Below are 20,054 nucleotides of genomic sequence, written 5' to 3' on the forward strand. Positions count from 1 at the left end.
AAATGAAATTTAAGCTTGCATCCAGGTTTATTCCCCAAACTGTCACTACTATGACAAAGCAGTTCTGTCTAGAAATGCGATAAAACTGGTTAAATCTGCAGGGATGTTTAAGAACATTACTAAAATTTCTATAGACGGCTAGTGTTAACTTCAGCTTTCTTTGCAATGAAGTATTGGGTAGCCAATGGATGTAGTTCCTGAGGTGATCTCCTTATACAGATTTTTAGTGAAAGAGATTAAATGTAGGTACATTATAAGAAAAAAAAATACATCACCTGTGCAGGTATGTGCAATCATAATGTCCTGAGGATAACTGAGGGCTGCAAAGTGGTTTATGTATTTTGATACTAAACCCATAGGTCTGGTGTTGGCACTTTGTTTCTAAAACCTTGGCTTATAAGGTTAAGGGGTGTGGCTTACTTTATACCAGGTCTTGGAGACTTTGAGTATAGTTAAAGACCTATGGCCCGTATTTATTGCCATTGTAACTTCTGTATAGATAGATGCATGCTTACCAGCATCTGCTCTGTCACCAGTCAGGAAGAGGTTAAAACACATAAGGGAAAAGTTGTAAGCTGGTGGGGTTTGGGAAAGGTGAGAGTGGCAAATAGTTCTCTAGTGGTCTGTTCTATATGCCATGATTAAGACAACAGAATTCTCTTAGAGACTGCATGGAAGATGTTTTTGATTTAACTTTCTAAGCAAATTGTGTCTACACATTCATGCTCTCCTATCAACCTATTCACAAGCACTAAGAGGTGCCCTCAAGTAGTTTAGATAGGCTTGCTCTCGTGCAACACAAAAGACAAGGAAAGGCAGCAATCGAATATGTACTGCGTCCCTGGGTTCCTTTGGCTTGCAAACTCACAAAATCACATATTCCTGAGTAATGAATAAATTATACTGGTCTGAATAAATTATATTGATTCAGCTTAAGGCTTTTCAGCTATGAGCAAATTGGCATTTTGCTGTCCCAAGGCTGGCACAGAACCATTCCTGCTCAAAAATGGTATAGGCTATGTCTAGACTTGCTAAACTAAACTTCTGGCAGAGCGTGGAAAGGATCGAAGCATTGGTTTCTGGAAGGGATTAACTTAGAGGTAAAGTGTATTCCACATACACTTCTCAAACTCATAATAGTAGAAGCAAGTACAAACAGCCATGGTTTCTCAGGCCTCTGGCACAACCAAGATAATCAGAGTCCTTTTATTCTGTGAAAGATGTTCAATCAATGACAAACTTGGCTGTTACACAGATTTCATGTCAAGCTGAAGTTGTCAAGGCTTGTAGCTCAGTCTTTCACAACAAGTAGTTGGGACTGGGCTTGGTAATACGAATGTAGCTTGTTGTCTCCTCAGTGCCTGTGCTCCACAATAATGAAGTCTTTGACTCTTGATAAGCTATTCAAGCAATAATTAAACTCAAGCCTCTAATGATTTTAGAGGGGGCACGATTGCTGTTTTGTGTCTGACTGTTGGGAATAAGGTCAGAGATGTGGACACAGGAATGATAAATGAAACAGCTTCAATAAGGCACTTTGGTATGTGGAAGACCAAGGGTTGTAGGGTTGGGAAATGTAAACAGCTTATTTGAAGCTCAAAGCATTAGAATTGTCTGCCTTTAAGTTTAAAACTACCATTTTCCATTTTGTTTTTAATTTGTCCTGCTTTATTGACATTCCTTAATACCAGGTAAAGTCTATTGCATATAGTACAAAAATTCAGGGTATTTCAGAAGGGCTTTAAGGGAGTTTGTTTAAGGTTATCCTTGGGTTTTTGAGGTTGTGTGGGTTTTTTTTTTGCTCCTCCTGAATTATTGTAGTGCTATGGAAATGATGCACATCATGTAGTAAATGGATGAAAATATACTGAACATTGCAAGGCATTAAACTGGAATATTAGGAAAAAATATTTGAAGAGATATGCCTGCTAAATAATAGAAAAAATAAGAAATATAGTCTTTCAAGTGAAGGAAACATGTTTCAACTGAACTGATCTTTAAGGAAAATTGTTCTCTACTGTTAGGATATTGATGGAAAGAGAAAATAACAGGAAATGTGACAATCACAGGTGTTGTTCAGTCCAGAAGAACAACTGTTTATGTATGTGTACCATAAACTAGGAATGCACAAGTTAAGGTCATAATGGCTAGATCTCAGGATCCATTGCACCCATGTAGACAGGCTTGTATCCTCTTGAAGACAGCCTCTCTTCTTCCTTCAGAGATTCCATAACTCTGTATTTAAGTGACTGAAACTTCCTTCATCAACCTATAGTCTTCCTTGTCTAGCTTCTGGGAACTGGGGTGAGATTCATATGTCTTTTTATCAAAGTCCAAATATCTTAGACTGGATGTTTAAATAAGAACTTCAATAGCTTTCTGATGTTTTAAAATTAATTTTTCTCACAGCAAATGTCAGGAACAATACTAACCACTTTCAGGGGAAAGTACAAATGTATTTTTTGGAACATTAACTTCAAGTGCCATAAATATAATAGATGTACTAAATAGCTGTAAAGTGTTGTGTTTGGGTTTTTTTAATAAGCAAATGTAAAATCAGATTTTTCTAGGATACATTTTTTTTTCCTTTATATAGTTTCTCAAACTACGTTAAGGTCTCACAAGACTTTGCATATATTATATCTTCACTATATTGCTGGAAAAATTGTTATTTCCAGAGTTTCTGTGAAAGAAGGGGTGAAAGTAGTGTGCCATAGGATCATTGACAATAGAAAAAAATTTGGAATTGAGAAATACTGTTCCATGTGAGAAAATATACTTCAAAGCCTCTTGTGCTTTAGTGTACTGCTTAAGGTTTTCTGGGCTAGGTTGATATTTAATTGTACAGTGGTACTAGGGTATTTATATAATAATTGATAATAATATTACATAATAATAACATCAGAAAACTAATTGTTCCCAATTCGTAGCTTGGTAGACTTATAAGAATTGATCTGTCTTGCGTGCTTATGAATAAGACAGTGACAAATACCAAAGTTTATTACTGCTTCAATTTCAAAAGTGCCATTTCTGTCTGACGTACACTTCCTGATTGTCTTTCCAAATCCACACAAAGTGACAACTGCTCGTACAGCTGGAAGGAAACTAATATACTTTATATACCATGCTTTATTTGTGGTCAGTGTTTATCAGTTACTTATGTGTGCAGCCTTGTCAATTGTCCTTGCAATGAGCCCAGACTATCTTGCTCACATTCATTCCAACACATGCCGTGAGGCTGTCATGTATCACACAATTCTCCAATTAGGGAGCATATTTTTCACCCTTGTTAATGAAAGGAAGGGGACAAGCCAGCCTCAGAAGTTGTGTGGCATTTTTTTTCCTTTTTTAATGTTCTGTAGCTGCCAAAATGTTTATTATTTATACGCTTAGCTTTTGCTGCAAAATCCCTCTTCTGACTTCCCTGCTTGCATCTTTAACAATTTAATTGTTAGGACAAGATTTTCAGAAATGTGCAACTTCCTTGTAAATTACACTAAAAATCTCTCTCCAGTAGCCAGATTTTCTGAAAGAGATAATCTTATTTTATTGCAAGGTTTTTGGAGATAAACCCATAAATACTAAATGATGTAGTATTTCCCACTGTTGCTCCATAAAGTATTTTCTAATAGAAATTCTACAAATCTGAAGGATACTGACTCTAAGTGACTTAACTGCTGCATGGATTGATTAGTTGTCGATCAAAAATACCTTGATGTGTAATGTACAGCGAATGTCAAATAAATCAGAAATTGAGCCTGTGCCTGCTGCACTGTGTGTTGGATGTTTTGGACTTAATGTGCACACATTTTGACATGCAAAGCATGAACAGTCTGTGTTGAATCTCTTAGACATGCTGCAGGTATGGTTTGACTACGGAACACTTGTAAAAGATCAAACAGATACCGGATTCAACAGCTATAGATTACACAGTTACTAACTCCCTATTGAAGCTCTGAGTGGGTTACTGAGAGTGTGCAGGAATGTATGTGCTGCACTTGATGTTAATGAAAACTAAGTTATTGTTTCCTTCACCACATCTGTGTGTGGAATTTGATTCAAAGAGAATAGCTGGAATAATAAACAGTACTAGCAGTATTGTCATTAGAAGATACTAGAGCTGATTCTAATGAATTTTGGAAACTGCTAGAATGTTCTTCAGTATTAACTATATGGTAAGGTGAATGATGGGAGGGAAGCATCAGGAAGTATCCCCAGAGTTTAATTCATGACAAATCAGATATATCAGAAATAAAGAATATCTGTTCATACATGGGTAGAGAAAAAGCCAAACCTGTTGGGTTTTTTTAGTTTCTTTGAAGAGAATGAAAGAAATAAATGTAAATATAGCTGGTCAGAGAACAGTCAATTGATCATGCGTAAAAAAACCAAAACAACAAGAACAAAAAACCAACCAAACGATAAAAAAACCCCACCAAACAATTGGAAAACTGGAACGCCTTTAAAATTAGAGAAAGAACTTAGGAAAACTGGCAGAACAAAGCATGCTTGGAAGTTTCCCAACAGATCTTGGTAACATCTGTGTTTTAAACTGGAGAAATTGAATTGCTTGCTCGCTTGTTAATTAGGAAGGCTGGTATGTTGCTGTGAGAAGACTGAAATGTGAATAATAAACCTGTCATGAGGATTACCAGTCACTTTTCCCAAATAAATACTCCTGTGTGAGGTTGAGATTCCAAAGAAATGTTTTAATCATCAAAGTAGCCATTGTATTTGGTACTTCTGTATAACAGTCAGGGAATAACAGATTATCAATAATGCGCTGAAAAATGCACTTTTTTGTTGTTGTTTGGTTGGTTTGTGGTTTTTTTGTTTGTTTGTTTTACTGCAGCATTCTTTGTTATAGCTAGATATTAACTTTTCCTTGTATTTGTATTCCATACAAATTTTAATTTGAGAGGAAAGGACACCAACCTGTTTTAAGAGCTAAAGTTAAAAATCATCTTGGCTAAGAGCCTGCATCAAAACTCTCTTTAATTTAACTAACATTCAGCCCACCAAAACCAAGGGTTAGTGGTAAAACAGGGAAGTCCCCAAACCCCTTCTTCTACTCTAGTAGAATATCTGCTCTAATTGTTTGGTTGCTGGAGGATAACTCGCCCCTCCGCCCCCATCAGCCTGACCTGGTATAAAGAACATTTCCACAGGGCTTCTTACCCAGACAGCCAGAGAAGGATCGATTTTATCTTTAGCAAATTAAAACCTGCAGCCTGGAGAGCAGGGCATAAAGAGGGTATTTCTTGGTATTTCATCAAACCCTTGTTATTTGTGCACCAGTAGTTAATCTCTCATTTGAATCAATGATATTTATACTATAAAACACCAGTTAAAATATAATATTTCTAGAAGACGACAAAGATTGGCATACTTAACATTTGTTTTGTTATATCAAAGTAATGATCCACAGTTCTGAGTAGCCTTCAGTGTGTGAACAATGAAGTTTATATGTGAGGCTTTTTGGAAAAATGCAGACAAAATTAAGCTTAGCTGTACCAAAAGGAGGGAAGGGAAACATGACAGGAGGGCTAAGAGGTCTTTTGATAGACTACTTCTTATCAATAAGGATGATCTAATATATTTCAAGCAAACTGACAGAGCCTGAAGATGTAGTCAAAAAGTGTTGATGATTTATTTCTCTGCTGATTTTTGGCTCCAGTGGAATGCACAGATAAAATACAAAAAGATACCAGCTTAGAAATAACACTCATGTGATTATATCCAGGGCTTTTCTCTCTAAATATGTAGAGTAAGTGTAAATATATTAATAGCATTGTATATTAAGCCTGTAGAAATGCATTTGCAGCATGTCAGTGTGGTAAAGAAATATTAGAAAACGCTATTTTCTAATAAAAAACCCACAAAAATTGAAGGCATTAAGACTAGCAGAAGTTGTCCCAGAGAGCCATATAACTCTCTATATTCTGTATTTGAGATTCAAATTGTAATTACAACATTGTACTTTGAGATTGCTCTAATAGTGATTTAGATTCTTTCTAGTAATTGTTTCTCTATAATGGCTAGGTATTATAATGACTGGGTACTGCTGATGGCACATAAACATCTTTGACAGATATGTTTAGCTAACTTAATCTGGGATGTGAACTGTTTAGATAGATGCTGTAATTATTTGAAAATATTGTTTAAAAAAAATAAAAATAACTGGAATGTGTATGTTGGGCATCTAAGACCTCAATTTTCAGGATGATGGATCTAGTGTCTTTAGGAGTATGAAATTCTTAGTACAGGCAACTGGCAGGAAAGTGTGTAGTATCTCAAAGCTCATATGCACGCACCATCCTTGTGGTGTGCATATATAAATGCAGGTATATTGCCATGCTGTGGTATGTACATCAACCGCTGTGCATCTAACTCTGACTTTGCTGCAGCGTATCGTACCTAGAGGTTAGTGAGATTTAAATGTATGTGGTTTTCGAACAAGTGTGTGACTGGTAGTGGAGGATGTGCAACAAAGTGAGTTAGTTCTGAGAGGTATATTAATAGGTTTGCTTAAAGAATAAGTTATTTTATAAATTCATATATTTTAATGGTGAACATCTTTAGCCTTTTCACTGCAAGAAAATGGGCAACATAATTGCAATTTAACATATAACCATCAAAATATGGACATGCATGGATTGGTTTCAAAGAGATTATATTTGCTTAAGGAAAATTTGTTTAAAGCTTAACATATATATGCCTGATTGTGTCCAACTGAGAGCTATGATATAAAAACCTGGAAGTTTGACTGTCAAAACTAAACTAATTTTTCTGAGGACCTCTCCAGGAAAGCTGAGATAATATAGCATATCAGTAATTTACATTAGACATTTAGTTTTATATTTATTAACAAATGCAGCCTGTGTATGTAGAGTTTCCACAGTAATTAACTTATAATGTTGAAGGAATGTAAAATGTAGTAGGCCTTCTGCTGAGAGTAAGTGGAACATGCCAGGTGTGCTTAAAATGTTGCTAGTTTTCCAGAACCAATTAGCTATAAACAATATAGGCATTTTTTAATTGTATTTTAAGAAATACAGCTACCTGACCTTGAAAAGCAATATATAACTTCATAGAGGAAAAAATGCCAAACTACACATTGGGAGTTATTACAGCTCCACAGAGGAATTAATATATGTCTATGTGTAATCTTTTCTGTATCTTAGCTAAAAATTCCTCACCTTTCTGCAAACCTCTCATTCTGTCACTATTATTCTATTATATCCTGTACTGTTACACTGCTTTTGTTTCATCCATTGTTTTTTCTTGGCCTAAAAAGCAACAGTAATTGTTTTAAACAATGGTAGATGAATTTAGTATATTAGTACTTGGAGGTATTTCTGCTTAGAAAAAACCATTGGCTGAAGCTTTGGATAGTTGCACAATATCTAAATCTCTACAGTACACCATCAGCAAGGACATGTAGAATTCCCTTCCTTTCTGCTGCTGTTTCATTCATCTAAAAACTGTAATGTAATGAATCATATGTAATGAAAAGGGCCTCAGAACTGAATAGTTTATTCATTTAATTAACAGAGGCACAAATAGCTGATGTTGGAGAAATATGGGATACAGCTAATGGAATTAGTATGGCTCTGTTACAAGTGTATAAAATTATAGATTTAAAAATTATTCTGATAATCATAGAAATACTTCATAAGTATATTTCTAAGGTGAGATTCGAACAATCTTATACAAAAGCCAAATAACATTAATACAGGTATATAAAAATTAGGTTTTAGTATAAAAACATGTTAATTGCCACTGCAGAACAATTTTGTTTCTTCTAACCTTAGCCTTATCAATTTGCAATGGTATTTTTTAAATGAGCAATTTGGTGTGAGTTGGTTCTAACAGTACCCTGCTCACAAGTAACTAAACTCAATTTACTGGTTGGGATATAAAAACCAATAATCAACAGTGATTTATGATGTAGCTTGGATCTTTGTAGCTACTTACTTTGAATGATCTCAAACTTAAGCTTGTTCTAAGCTTTTAAGAAAAGTGGACAGAAAAAGAAACATCTACGTAAGATTACAAAGCAGTTCCAGCAGGTAAGACTAGATGTTATTTCTCCTCCCAGATTCTAAGTTCTTAATTACATTCACCCAAGAATGTGATTCAGAGGATGAATAGCTAAAATGCAAATTATGCAGACACAGCAGTATAACATAAAATGTAAATATATGCAAACATATATTAATATACATATACACAGATTCTTTCTGCTCATGATGGTGGCTTTTTAATGTTGCTTTATCCAACAAAGATGATAGATCACCATTTGAGGACTGCTTGTAAGGTTTGAATGCAATCAGTCGCACCATTTAGCTGCAGGAGAAAGACTTCAGTTTACACTTCCTTTTTTTTTCTTTTTTAAATGGAACATCCATAACAGTCCAGTGAAGCTGAAAATTACAGCTGGGGACTTATCAGTTAAATCTCAAAAAATTTCAGAGGGAAACAGAGTGAGAAATTAGTTACTTAATGTTGACATGATACTACAGCCATCGTTATAAATAAGATTGTCATCTGATACCATTTTAGCTTTACATATGGATTTCTTATGTCTCACAATGAATCACAAAAACTTCCTCATAGTCCAGTGAAATCTAAACATCTACCTGAACCAATTTAATATTCATGAAGAAGGATGCACTGCTGCAACCCACGTTGCCTGAAGCCTTCTTTCTACAGACACACTTGTGAATCAGCTAAATTGGCTGTGTACCCTCTGTGGGAATTAATGAAAACTTCCATACTTCCTCAAGGGTGTTCTGACAAACACTACATTTGAAGTTGGAATTGTCATTGGCTGTTACAGTTTCTCAGGGTTCTGGTTCAAATCTGTAAGCCAACGGAAAGGTGTTGAGGACTGTTGTTTGACTGTCAAGTCAAATTTTACACATATAAATACACATGCATACATATACACATATACATATACGTATTTAAGTATACATAGTATATTATTACTTACAGGGGTGTTTTTTTTAGAAATATACATTATTAGTTATAGTGATTTTACAGGGAAGAAATTATGGCTGAAATTAAATGCAACAACAAGTTACAGAAGCCACTGAAGGACAAGGTGAATCTAGTCAAATTGCAGAAGTGAAAGCCATCCAGCTGGCTTTGGACATTGCTGAACAAAAAAAGTGGCCAATACTTTATCTCTATACTGACTCATGAATGGTAGCAAATGCTTTGTGGGGGTGGCTACAGCAATGGAAGAAAAACAGCTGGCAATGCAGGGATAAACCCATTTGGGCTGCCCCACTGTGGCAAGACATTGCTGCTCGGCTAGAGAGCCTGCTTGTGTAAAAGTTCATCATGTAGATGCTCATGTGCCTAAAAGTCGAGCCACCAAGGAACATCTAAACAACCAGCAAGCCGATCAAGCTGCTAAGATTGAAGTAGGTGAGGTGGACTTGGACTGGCAACATAAAGGTGAACTTTTCCTAGCTCGGTGGGCCTATGATGCTTCAGGGCATCAAGGCAGAGATGCAACATGTAAATGGGCTCGCGATCGAGGGGTGGACTTAACTATGAACACTGTTTCACAGGTTATTAATGAATGTGAAACTTGCGCCAAAATCAAACAAGCTAAATGGTTAAAGCCTGTATGGTATGGGGGGCGATGGTTCAAGTATGGAGAGGCTTGACAGATTGATTATACTTCCACAAATGCGTCAAGGTAAGCACTATGTACTTACAATGGTGGAAGCAACCACCGGATGGTTGGAAACATATGCTGTACCCCATGCTACAGCTTGAAATACTATCTTGGGCCTTGAAAAGACAGTCCTTTGGTGACATGGCATGCCAGAAAGAATTGAGTCAGACAATGGTATATATTTCAAAAACAGTCTTATAGACAATCAGGCCAAAGAACATGGTATTGAGTGGGTGTATCATATTCTATATCATGCACCAGCCTCTGGGAAAATTGAAAGGTACAATGGTTTGTTGAAAACTACAGTAAAGGCACTGGGTGGTGGAACCTTTAGAAACTGGGATTCACATTTAGCAAAAGCTAGGAACAGGGTTTATACAATTATTTAGCACTCTGACAACATAAAATACAGGTTCGGATATCAGTTGAGGAGATTATTGGGGTATGACAACATAAGAATAATGAGGATCCACATTGTGCGTGCATTCACTCACAAGAGGCCTCTTGCTCATGGGTACCTAGAAGAAATAATAACTTGCCTTATTAAACAATAAAAACGTGATAATATTAAAATCAGTTTACTGCAGCTGTTTTTGCACTATACTAGCAGAACACTGCTGACTACTGTGGATGCTTCTGAAATGCCTTTCATATCTAAAGAGACTGAATCCAAGCAAAGGTGAAAGCAGGAGCAACAAAGAAAAAGGAAATGATGAGTCTGTTTTATGAGGAGAGGGGAAAAATGGTTTTCCTTATTTAGCTTATCAGTGTAAGGCAGCAAAGGACTGCCTTCAGAAACAGTGACTTCTCCTCGTCTGCTTACTGGTGAAGTTATGACCACATCACTTTTATTCAATAAGCTAAGACAGTCTGTTCCCTAACAGACTGTCTTTATTTCTTCAGTAGTACAAGACAATGCTAAAGAACATTTAATCTGTCAGAGTTCATGCTCATGGGCATGTAGCTTTCCAGTGGCCTTCTGTATAACAACACTAGGTCTAAAGTACAGTAAATCTAAGTGCTTAAAGACAGGGGGTTAATCTAGGGTTTACCACCACTCTCGCTTATTCCTTGATGTATAGTAAATGTTGTTCCCTGGTTAAAATCTGTCTATTGAGAGAATACTCCAGCTGATCCTAGGAAATGTTAGTACTTAACATTTGCACTCAGATACTTGGTGAGGGAAGAAATCAGGAAATTAGCTCTAACAGCCTATCCTTGAAAATCACCTTTTCTTTGAAATGGTCCTGTGCATCTCTCAGAAGAGTTGTGAGTCTTTGCTTTCATTTCTAATATGTCCTATGATTTATGTTTGTTTTTTTTAATGCCTCTGGATTAAGTTGAGGATACTTCTGCCTGTGGGCTTCTTCGTTTTTATTTTTTTTTTCCTAGCAAATCAGCCCTGATATAATTGTAGGTCACATGTTAAATATTTGTTGTCTATGAGCTTTGTTTTAGAGGACCGGTGCTATTCATATATTAAAAGTCCCTTCCTTCAAGATTATGTCTTAGAAATAATGTGTATAGCCTATAAAAATTCTAAGGACTTAAGCAGAATGCATAAGTTAATCAATGCCACTTTGGTTGCTAGAAAAAATGTTATATTCTGTGAGATTTCCAAATTTAATCTTGGATGCCTGCAAGATGATGTGGCGTTGCAAAGCACCAAATTCAAATACCTGTTTTATACTTCATTTATCTTAAAAATTCACAGCTGAAGCATGTTGTATTTAAAAATACATATTTTTTCCACATGAAACGTCTGTAGGTTATCATCACTTCTGCAGTTGTTGTTTGAGGTCCCAACTGAAAGAAAGGTTTCAATAGCTACTGAATTTACACATAATAAGAGACAGTATGTGCACTGTATATCTTGCAACAGAATTCAGAGGAAATGTGCAAAAGGTCAGAGAAAGGAAGTGTTATTATTTCACTTTAATTAATAAAGAACAAAAGCACAAACACAAATAATTTCCCTACAGTTTCTCAGAAAACGTATAGCAGGAATGAGAGTGACACTTGCATCTTCTGAGACCTGATGGCTTGATTAACCACAAAAAAAATCCCATTTCATGGAAGAAGCTTTAGAAATAATAATGTTCGTAGTTAGGTAAGTTTAAAAGCATCTTATCTTGGGTCAGGGAAAAAACTGGAATGGTGAATCATTGCAGGCTTGGGAAAGAGAGAGGAGAGATTTGCAGGGTGATACAAACAGTGTCTCAGATTTGCAAGCAGGTTGTCCTGTGCAACTGGGAAGCGGGTACCCCAAAAAATTCTAAGAAATTGTGGGTTTGTTTTTGGTGAGGGTGTCTTGATGCAATGGTTTTGAGAAAGAGTAAGTTGACAGTTTTATAACTTCCAGATTTCTTTAAAAACACTAGCATAGTGACTCTTCTCACAGCATCACACTGTCTAGTTATTACAATGAAGTTATGGTTAGAGAAAACGCCTTTTGGGATTTCTCTGTACACAGAACAAATGCACCTTGCAGAAGAGAGCAGAGCATAGTTTTTAAAATGACTTTGTTCTGTTTGTTTTTATGGAAGGTATTTATAATTTTACTAGCTTTATATTGCATTATTACGTGATGCCGGCATTTCCCTCTTCTGCTTGTGCTAACAGGAATATTTCAAGTTGCGCAAGCAAAGTGTGGAGGAGTAGTATGCTGTAATTTCTATGGTATTTCTGGTGAGAAGAGGTGTTCATGTGTAACAGTTTGGAGGGTCAGAGAGGAGAGAAGTATCAAAAAAGCTAAAGGCTGCGTAAGAGTATCTGAATGTTTTATCCCCTTTTAGTTAATATGTAATTGCAGTTATTGAGTGGAAACTACTGCGTTTCCACCAGTGTTACCGAAACTGGTGAAACTAGTGCTATTGTGTTCCCATAGAGTGGAAAGAAGCCACACACCATTTCTGATTCTATTCTGAAAGCCTTTTACTTTCCTATTGCTCTCAAAACCAGTTTCACATCTAGTAGATTATTACAAATATTTACTTCTGCTAATTACACCCAAATGTAGCATTCAAAAATGCAAGACTTAAATCTATTTGATTTAGTTTATATAGACCTTTTAAAACAGGACTGTAGAAATGTAATTTTAGTCCTGAAATTACATTTGTCCCTTTGAAGGCAACTGCGAGGCTCATGTGGGCCCCGGTGAAAGTGAGTTTGACACCCCTGGTCTAGTGGATGGGCATAGGTAAAAGTGTATTGTTGTGGGGATCAGTGACATGTGCTTTGATTATTTATTTTTTTTTTAAATATTTTTCTTCACAAACAGTACAAATTCCTGAGGACTCTTAATAGGCTTTAAGTTTCCAGTGTTGAAGTATAGCAGTAGATAATATCAGCAGTGATGGCAGTGGGCTCAGCACCAGCTGTTAGGCTGGTGAGGTGGGTGATACTTCAATGAAGAAGTGCTGGCTGTGCAGCAGCAGGAATGCTAAGATTGATGCCATTGGAATAGTGGGACCAGAAGTGTCTTGGAATTAGGTGCACACCAGTCATCTGACTGGAGGTGGGATGGTTTATCTAGGCTGTGACTGTGCTCATCCATCTTTCTTACGGGAAGAAGTAGCTCAGAATCACAGGAGCTTGGTTTTGCCCCCCTTTCTATCATCCTGACTGTTTTCTTGCTGGCGGCTTGGGCATTGAGACAGTTCTGGACTTGGAACTTCATGGGGAACTGCTACATACACAGCCTGCCTGGCCAAAAAATACTAATAATGGGGCAACCAGAGAGAATCTTGTTGCATGTGTCTATTTCCCCCTACCCCCCCGTAATCCTTAAAGCTCAGCTATATGTGGTATTTGGCAGAATAGTGCTATTCACAGTCATCATACAATGAACATATATATTAAGTACAGATAATTATGCTGTTAGAAAAAGTTATTTGGAGCAAGGGGATAGGAAGAGGAATTGCATTAACCATGCAATTTTGCAAAGAGCTGTCTTGCATACTACTGGTCTCTCTTTCACTGCTGTTCAGGAGGAGAAGCAGAGCTGCTTCACTTGCATGTGCCCTCTTGAGGCTTGGCATTTCAGTAGGAGAAGCAAAAAGCTGGAAATACTGCTGCAGTGCTACAACTATAGGAAGGAACCTTCAGCCTTCAATGATAGCTCTAACAAAGAATACTAATAAAAACCCCACCTTTATTTACCTTATTTAGCTGACTTTTTGCATTTAATTTCCAGGTATTTCTATAAAAGGAAAAAAAAAATCTGATATATCAGATGTTGTTGGTAGTCTGACTTATTTTTGTAAATGCGTTGGTCTGTCTCTACAGTGTTCCCTATATAGTAAAACTGGATATTAAAGAGAGTCACTGTGTCATGTGCTTTTGCCACATTAACTGAAAAGTAGAAAACTTAATGATGAATGTACGTGCTGACATTTGTGATTGGAAGGCTGCCAGCACAGTCACTCCACCTCTGAAAATTCTCATTCTGATGTGCAGACGTGAGGTGGGAAGCAGAGACTTCTTGCTCTCTTTAATTCAGGTAGTGCATCAATTTATTAAAAAAAAAAAAAAAAAGAAAAGTTTCTTCAACATGCTGTTTTATGATTTCCCTGTGTTAATAGCTTTTCCCTAGAGTTATCATTTTCCTTCTCTCTTTAATTCTCCAGGGAGATGTTATATGTGTTGACTTCTATACACACCAAAATACATACCACATACCATTTCAGCACAACCACCTCATTATTTGCTCAAGGTGACAAGAATTGCAAATGATGAGATTTTTATGGTGAAATGCCTGTATGTCAGACAGACCCTTACCCTGAATTTTCCAAATCCATAGAACATGAAGTCCAAGGAGTTAACAAATACTCCTAGTGGAAAAATTGGCATTGAGTTTCTCTTTTGTTACCAAAGACAATTCCAGTAACAAGAAATGAAGCAAATGTGAAGTGTCTGCCAAGTGTCTTCCATTGCGGCATTGCAGGAAGAATGTGCTTGAGTGGAAAAAAAGCTGTGTGGTAGAAGCCGCTGCATCTCCTCAAAGAGGAAAGATCAAAGCCCATTCTCACTGTAAACAAATCATTCTGCAGTGATTGTCTATAATAACACTTTCCAAAGTCTAGCCAGTCTCATGTGAAGCTCCCCATTCTGAAAAACCTAAAAAATGTCAAGTTGTCTTATCATATTAATGCATGCTAGACAGCAGGAAAGTGTTTGGTGAACTATTTAGGTAAAATATACAAAACATTGCTAGAAATAACATTTGATAAAGGCAGGGATGATATTTTTCCTATTGCTGTATAGTGCAAATGAGTATATATATTTTGAACAAGCTGGATTTTGTCACTGTTGGTTGGACAATAGCTACAAATAAGGGATGCAGTCCTGGACAATGATTCAAAACACCCAGCACCTCTGGTATCATGTACCTCAGGTATCATGTAATAATTTTACTTTATGTCTATATTCTACTTTTGTCCCAAACAAACTTGCTTAGGTTTTGTTTTCCTTCTAATCTGTTGTGCAAATAAATATTCTTCTTAGGAATATCCGTATGTGCTAGGTAAGTTAAAGCAATGCATTTTTTTAATCAGTTAAATACTCAGCTAAGGTAAAATGAAAAGGCATTGTCCTGTTTAAACAGGCATTAAAATGGATTTTTCTTCCTTTCTAGGTGTTGTACTTCATGTATATATATGTGTGTGTATATATATACTTTTTTTTTCTCTAAAAAGTATATTTACTCATTTTATACTAATAGCAAGAAATTAATTTAACAGTGTGAACAGAGAGATTTTAAAATAAAAAGTGACCTGAGACACTTAGAATCAGTTCGCAGCTCAGTAGTAGAAGAATCATTCTGGCATTGATGTCTGCAAATAAATTCACCTTTACTTTCACCCATATTCTCCCTTCTCTTCTGTTTACTCTAATTCTTCTCCTTCTCTCTCTACACTGCCCAAACATGTTTATTTTTAGGTGCTTGGAGGTGGGGAGAGCAATAGAGTTGTTCTCTACCCAGTCTACTAGGTTTGATTGGGGTTTTTTTGTTTTTTCATGAAAGCTTTCTCTGTAACATGGGTAATCTTCTTGGTACTGTTGACATCCGAAATTGCAGACAAACAACGATGGCTCAGTGTTCATTGGCTGCATGTTCAGAACATCATGTTTTGCAGCACTGAACTTTCAAAAAGACCTTGTAAAAAACTTTTTTTTAATAACTACTTTGATTGAACATAGAGCAGTTTGGCTGTTTGGAGGCAGGGTGGAATGGAATAACATCACTGTGTTATGGAGATAATACTGTGCTGAAATTGTGGGACCTACCTGGAGGGAGAAGGAATGATATCATTGCTGCACTTGCTTTTAACTGGAACCAGTGGGCTCTCTGGCCAGATCCATCCTAACTCAGTTTCCAGAATGGGTTTCAAAAGAAGAGAGCTGCTACGAAAGGAGGTATTTTAACCATGATAGATTCCAATCAAAGCTGTTACTATGTTATTCTATACTCTTTTTAGACGATGTATAAATTCTCTGCCTTATTTATAAAAGCATATATTATCAAAGCTATCCATTCAGTATTTTCAGTTACTTAATCTTCGCTTTGTTCTGACTCTGTTAGTATTTGCTTCTCCCTTCTGCTCTTATTAACTGGGCCAGGTGAACTAATGAGAAGTACCACCTTGCTGTTTCTGTTGATAAATCCGGTGTATCCAGCCAAAGGTAGCTTACCATAATATGAAGGGAAAACTCCATCAGTAAATGCGTCTAGTTGTTTGTGAACCAAACATAAAAACACGCCTTGCCACATAAAGTACTCAAAGGGAATGAATTAGTTCAGTTTTTTAGTTGGATCCAGGTTACAGGTACATTCATTTGCTTTGAAGTTTTTCAATAAGCGGAGTCCTGAGGAGCTAAACTTCCTTCCTGTAAGTTACACATTAAAGACATTTAAAATATTAATGTAAAGCAAATATGCAAATGCACACATACAAATGTACCCTGAAAAGGGATCATGCAGAATTCCTTCTTTAAAATTATCTGGATTTCATGGTTTAATTAATGCTATTGTATAGATAAATAGAGGGCGATAGAATGAAATGGCAGCAAGAATTTCTCATGAGCAGTGAGGAATGAGTTGTCATACATGACGTTTCATTCCCCAGGAGCTGAAGGTAGTAATGGACAGGCTGCTGGCTCAGACATTAATCTTCTCAGCTCTATCCATAAATGAAATGTCATGCCTAACAACTGTGCTTTTATTGGTATTTCATCTTAGCTTTCCCTGATTAAAATGAATGTCTGTGCATGTATATATAAAAATCGGGATAAAAAGATCTACATATTCAGATGGCCAGAGATTATACATCCACAAGGAGTGCCCAGTTTTAAAGAGCAGATAGAAAAAAAAACAACCACAAGAAAAGTCAGAGCACCTGTTCTTAACAAACATGACAACCTGCCAAAATTTCATCTTGAGATGCGCTTAAGACTAAGACATAGATAACCAGAAATTACTGTGCACTGGGACAGCAAATTAAACTCCAGAAGTCAGGCTACAGAATGCTGGATTTAAGACCATGAAGAGGTTGTCAATGTTTATGACATTTCATTGCTGGAAAAATATCAGTGTACTCAATATCTGTATATATTTGAATGATGAAGATGGGTGGAAGACTAAGTCACATCTATAGGAAAATTTATCATTATAAGGAATTGAGTATCATCCTCAGTTACAGTCTGTCCTGGGGGCCAGAAGGAAGTCTGAATGTATATATTGTAAAAGAAACAGAATAGAACCCAGACATGCAGTTACTGAAATTAAAAGCTGGGCTTTGGGTCTAGCTCAGTGTGGCCAGTCTTCTCTTATATTATAATAATGAAATAAGAAAATGAAAATTCATGGGACCGAGCTGCTTAGTACCCCGCAGTCTGCTCTTCCGCCCTGAAATGGCTTTATGGTGCCATATACAGGAGTGGGTGTTGTCACTGGGGTTAAAAAAACAGACACAAGTTACATGGTTGAGTTTTCTAAGTATTTCAGGTTAGTACCAGGTCTGTTCAGAAGATACATATTGATGTTTTTCTCAGAGCACAAGCTAAATCCCTAAATTCTTGATTCATTGCTTTTAGCTTGGCATTTAAGTCTATTTGGATTTTACCTGTTCCACCCTACTTATGAAACAAGCAGAGCATTTTATATGTTCTTATCCTTTGAACAGATTTTTTTTAAATACATGAGCAGGGACAGGTAAAATTTTAATGTTCTTCACAGTTTACTTTTTAGGCGTGTTTTATGAATTACAATATGAGACATAATTGACGTGTTAAAGCATTTTGTCTTTTGCCTCATCTAACTTCATCTTTCACCTTAAAAAGGGCAATATTTCTCATGACACATAATCTTCTATCACTTCTGGCCACACATCCAACCTATAATGTTATCTGACAGTAAATACATAGCCTCATCAAATCACTTATCTTCCCACGTTTCAGCAATAATTTTGAGGGAATCTGAATAAATTAAATCTCAAATGGTACAGCTGCTCTCCAGCAGCAGAACTAATGAATTGTCATGACTGGGAGAGAGGGAGAGGTGCCTTGCATCCATGATCTGAGACAGCTGACAGGATGACGCCTGCTCAGGTTTAGTCACCACCGCTAATTACACGCTGAGAAATTATAGCGACTTTTAAGTTAATGGCTGGTAAACACCTACTGACAATTTATAGCAAGAAAGGACTTGCCATGCAGTTTAAGAAGTGGGTGGGAAGGGCAGTTTGTACTGCTGTGCTGACCCTCCAGCAGTGACTGTCCAACCCTAAGTGCTCTAAACTGGTGTCCCTGGTTACTTCTGAGGCTTTTAAAATGTCTTCGTATTTATAGCTTTTTAATATCTGTGATATTTTGGTTCCAAAGGCATTACAAAAACTGAGGACACTTCTGTTTTAGAGTGGATGGTGGGGTTTTTTTTGTTGGTTTTTTTTTTTAGTAGAGATATATCAATGCTTTAAAAGCAAGACTACTCGGTCATAAGCAAGAATTCAATTACCCTCTTCCTCTGTCAGTTCTTCTCCTCAGCTAAGTACGTAAGGTTGTAATAAAAATGTCAGTGGTGTGATGGTTATACCAACAATAAAACCATTTACTCTGTGTTTTTATCTGAAGATACTAAATCTAACACGCCAGTTCTATCTCTGGAATGGATTTGAGCACTAGCTGCTCAGTCAGCAGAGTTTTAAATCAATCCTTAGTGTTCTGTGGAAGTGGGAGTACCTTGTCAGGTTTGCAAATGTTAATGGACTGTCTGGCAAGCACTGAATTAGAATTTGAAACATAAATATCACTATGCTTATCGCTTTTTTTCTTAAAAGTACCTATTAATAGTACAAATTAGCAATCCAGACCAAGCGTTTCAGAATGCAGATCTCTGATACATAAACTAAAGCAAAGATGATAAGTGAGAAAGGTAGATAAACAACACTAAAAATGCAATTCACATGAGCCTTAAATATATAATACTGTACATGCTTCTGTGATGCTTTACTGCTGCTTAATCAGCCTTGGAATTTTCTTTCCAGACCTGTTGCAGTATTCATTCTTTCTGCTATGTATGAGAGATGGCAAAAACTAATATCAATGCATGTCTTAACACTCTTGATACTGAAATGGTAACTCCTGCTTTGACGTCCACATTTTGGAAATAAAGTTAAAAAATCCAAGAACAAAAAAGAACCACACTGACATTTTCAAAGCTAAAGCAAATTCTTTATACTGATAAACTCAAGTCCTTTTTTTTTAATTTATCAAGATGACAACTGAGATGGAACATATTACACCTTTTTTTTTTTAATGTGTGTCACTTAATTGCTAATGCTGAAAGGCTGCATAAAACTGCAGAAGACCTCTTGGTAACTGTAGTGGTTACATGATGAGAGTAATGCTGAGTGAAAAAGGTTTAGTGTCCTGATGTGGTATCTGTTAAAGGAGTTACTTTTGCAAGTTGAATTCAACAAATAGCAGATGTCAAAAAAAGCTTCTTTGCAGCCTGGGAAATTAGAAAATCTGCTGTTGCTACCTAGCAATGGTTGTTAAAAAGCAAAATACTTGCTTCACATCATGAGTTCTCTTCAGAAATACAGAATGTTTTTCTTGATGGTCTCTTTGGTGGCTTCATGTCACCCAGAAATCAAAGCACAGGTTTGCTCGATAGCTTGCTGTAGTGTTTTCTAAAAACACTATCTGTGCTGACTGCATACAAGCTATTCCAAAGTGTGTGATAAAACAGAGGTCTTTATCAAATAGCCTTAGTTCTGGGTCTGCTAAATCAAATAAAACAGTGTTGATGAGTACAAAACCCTTCGTAGTTTTCCACTAAAGGGGCTATTCTGTATCACTA

This window comes from Nesoenas mayeri (assembly GCF_963082525.1).
Source record: "Nesoenas mayeri genome assembly, chromosome: 6".
Classification (NCBI taxonomy): Eukaryota; Metazoa; Chordata; class Aves; order Columbiformes; family Columbidae; genus Nesoenas; species Nesoenas mayeri.